Source organism: Mauremys mutica, chromosome 2 (assembly GCF_020497125.1).
Source record: "Mauremys mutica isolate MM-2020 ecotype Southern chromosome 2, ASM2049712v1, whole genome shotgun sequence".
NCBI classification, from domain to species: domain Eukaryota; kingdom Metazoa; phylum Chordata; order Testudines; family Geoemydidae; genus Mauremys; species Mauremys mutica.
In genome coordinates this window covers 266730692-266734989 of record NC_059073.1, presented here as the reverse complement: position 1 = coordinate 266734989, position 4298 = coordinate 266730692, and positions in this window count along the sequence as shown.

Here is a 4298-nt window from a genome sequence, read left to right as displayed (position 1 = left end):
GGGGGTTGATTTCCAGACTATTGATCAGATGGAAAGTTGTGGCCACTGTCTTAGAAATTATCTACACTACAGAGTTTTGTCAACAAGTCAGCTTTCATTGACAAAACAGTGGAGGTGTACACACTACATTGTTCCTTCCACTGAAAAAACTCTCCTGATTTGCTGACAAAATAAAACCATCTCAACGAGAGGTGTAGAGCTTTTTACGGCAAAGTTATATCGACAAAGTGTCAGTGTAGACACTGCACTTGGTTATATTACTGTAAATGGCCTCCAGGAGGTGTCCCACAATGCCCATCCTGACCACTCTGATCAGCAGTTTGAACTTCGCTGACCTGCACCTAGGTACACAGGCATCCATCCCTCCCCCTTTAAAGGCCTGGGAATTTTTGAAAATCCACTTCCTGTTTGCTCAGCATGGACAGCTCACATTGCATCTTCCCAGCTGACCATGGCAGCTCCATGCAGCAAATGCTCTCCCGCTTGGAGTACACCTGAGTTGTTGGATCTGCTGGCTCTGTGGGGAGAAGAGGTTATGCAGTCCCAGCTCCGCTCCAGCCATAGGAACTTCAATACCTACAATCAGATTTCTCTTGCCATGTTGAATAAGGGCTATGAATGGAACACACATCAGTGTGAAGATAAAGGAGCTGAGGCAGGCATACCAAAAGGCAAGGGAGTCAAACTATTGCTCTGGTGCTGTGCCAAAGACCTGTGCCTCTATAAGGAGCTGGATGCCCACTGCCACCGCCAAGAACCCTGTGGATACTTTGGCAGGGCTGGAGACAACAGACAGCGGACTTAACCCAAAGCACAAAGTCATGTATAAGGAGGTCGAGTTGGAGGATGAGATGGGACTGGCGACAGGGTCATCCGGTACTGTGGTGAACCTCTTCTCGACCCAGGAGGGTTTGAGCCAGTCCCAGTACTCCATCTCTGGCATGCATGAAGCAGGAGAAGGGAGGTCTGCAAGTGATCTTTTTGAGTTGATGCTTCTTGTTTATATGAGGTAGAGCTGTTCTTTGCTTTGTTATATGCTAGAAGTGAGTGAAGGGATAGAAATGTACAAGACTAGCTGTGTTTGTGTGAGTTTCACATTCCCCTGTGCAGCTATGCATTGGGGTGGAACAGTATGTTAATGCACACCAAAATTTCATGGGAATCCTCCAGAGAGATCTCTAGGAAACTTTCCTGGAGGTACTCGCCAATCCTCTGTTGAAGGTTCCTTGGCAGAGCTGCTTTGTTCCTTCCTCCATTGTACAAGACTTACATGCGCCAATTGGCAATCACTTGTGCAGGGACCAAAGTGGCACACATAGGGACCTGATCTGAAGCCGCATGCATGCAGGAGATGCACCCTTGCATTCTTGGTTATCCTCAGGAGTGAGATATCAGCTTCAATGCTCCCCACCTGTGGAAAACAGTGGCAGAATTTACAATTTTGTCCCTACTCACCTGCAGTGATTCCCCTTAAAAAATCACGTAGACCCTTTACCTCTTTTTGAGCTTCCCCCTCCCCCAAAGCCAAATTCATCATGTTTAAAGCATTTGCCAAGCTATGTGCTTGCCAAGGGATTGTAGAAACTGATTTGTATTTAAAAAGAGGTGTATTTTACTATAATGATTCAATGCTGTGAGTGCACTAACAATGATGCTTCTATTTCTTGTGCTTCTACAGATGTGGCCTTCAGGGGAACCCCCTTCACACCAGCGGAGCCCCTCCACCAGACAAAGAAGTAACCAAGGAGGAGCAAGGACATGTTTCAAGAAGTACTCCAATTACACAAGAATACAGGGTGTGGAAAAAATCTTTAAATGAAAATTATAAAATAGACAGGCAGGATAAAAAGGAGAGCCAGGAGTGAATTTTAATGGGCTAGGAGCAGATGATAAAAGTGATGGAGGAGCAAACGGAGATGTTGAAGACCCTAATCACGCTGCAGGCAGAATACATGCATGCTTGCCCGCCCCTGAGGCCGATACAGAACTGCTTGCCATACCTTCCCCAAACTCTTCCCATACATTCCTTACAACTTCTCTGTCCATCTCAGTACCCCATTCACTCCACCCTTTCGGAAAGTTTCCAAAATGATAGCTGGACTTACACACAGATATCGAATAGCACCTCTAATAGCCCTGGTATCTGGCTGCTCAAAATCAGCTGTCAGGTGATCAGCCTCCGCAATCCACCCCAGGGGAAACTTTTCACCCTTAACCTCACAAATATTATACAGTGCACAGGAGGCTGCTATGACCATGGGAATATTTTCCTCATTTAGGTCAAACCTACCATAAAGGCAGTACCATTGTGCTATTAATCTACCAAACCCACATTCAACGGTCATTCTGCACCTGCTCAGCCTATTGTTGAAATGCTCCTTGCTGCTATCCAGGTTTCCCGTGTAAGGCTTCATGAGCCATAGGAGTAAGGGGTATGTTGGGTCTTCCAGGATCACTATGGGCATTTCAACATCCCCTATTGGAATCTTCTGGTCTGAAAAGAAAGTCCCTGCTTGCAGCTTTCTGTACAGGCCAGTGTTCCTGAAGATTCATGTGTCATGCACCTTCCTTTACCATCCCATGTTGATGTCAGTGATCCACAAGCACCTCCAATACTTTAGAGAAGTACCCCTTTCTATTGATGTACTCCATTGCAAGATGGTCCAGGGTCAAATTTGGGATATGTGTGCCATCTATTGCCCTGCTGCAGTTAGGGAATCCCACTGCCATAAAGCCATCCACTATTTCATTCATATTTCCAAGAGTCACAGTCCTTCATATCAGAATATGATTAATGATCCTGCACATTTGTGTTAATGCAGCCCCAGTGGTGGACTTCCTCATTCCAAACTGATTCACGACTGATCAGTAGCAGTCTGGAGTTGCCAGCATCCACACAGCGATGGCCATGCATTTCTCCACCGAGAAGGCAGCTCTCATTTTGGTGTCTTTGTGCCACAGTGTTGAGATGATCTCCACACAGTTCCAGGAAGGTGGCTTTCCGCATCTGAAAATTCTGCAGTCACTGCTCGTTATTCCAGACCCACATAATGATGCAATCCCACCACTCAGGGCTTGTTTCCCGATCCCAAAACTGATGGTCCACCATGAGCAGCTGATCCATGAATGCCAAAAGTAATCTGGTGTTGTTTCTTTCCATGTCACACAGCAGGTCATGAACCTCAGATTCCTGTTCAGATTAGGAGCCCATGATACACTGCATGACCATCCACAATGTGTTCATAACAGTGATCACAACAGTAGAGAGCAGTGCAGGATTCATCCTTTCAGACAGAGATAGAGGGTGCACAGTAAACAGGAGCCATTGAAAAATGGCGAGAAATGCAGTCAGGAGTCCATGGAATGATGGGACAGAAAAAACTGCATCGTGAGATGATGAGCCGGCACCCATGATGCATTGTGATCCACTCCGCCTTTCCACAACTCCTACATGCAGAAAGTGGCAAGTAGTGTAGTGGAATAGCTATCCACAGTGCACTGCTCTCACTGTCAATGCTAGAGCACCAACTGGATGCGCTCAGCCAACGGGAGGATCATTGTGTGGACATGCACAAGCAATGTAATTCTAGTGGGCTTTGATCATCAGCATGACTTGCGTTGACAAAACTCTGTAGACAAGGCCTAAGATTCACTTAATGTAAGTCTCCACTGATGAAGGTAAGTGCCCAGAACATTCATGTTCTGGCTGAGTGACCCTTCGATATAAGATAGGTCATTAACCACATCAACATGACAGGTGTCATCCACATATATGTACTTATTGACCTTAGTTGCTGGTAGATCATAAGTATATACAAACCCCTGCTTTGGGGAGTCTAGCCCCACCCCTTCTGCACAAGCCCCTCCCCCCAACACCAGACCCCCAAACTCCCCCTAAACAGGAGAAGTCCTGAGGGCCCCCCCCCACAACTGGAGGAGCCCTGGCCCGCCCACCCCAGCCACACCAGGCTGAGCTGCTGGCCTCCCAACCCGCTGCCCCTCCAAACACTGGGCTGAGCCGCTACCCCCGCAAGCGCCGGGCTGAGCTGCTGGGCCAAGCCGCCTGCTCCTCCGTCCCTGAAGGTCCTCTCCCGGCCAAACCCAGGCTGAACCACCAGCCTCCTGAGCACCAGGCCAGCCCCCAAGCACCAGGCTGCCCCCCTCACAAGTGCCAGCCTCCCCTGCCCCTGAAGGCCCCCCCCCAGCTGAGCCACCAGTCCAAGCACCCAGCCGAGCCTCCTCACTCCCCCACCTGCCAGTGGCTCGCCGCGTCCCTCCTCACTCCTCTGTCCCCAAGG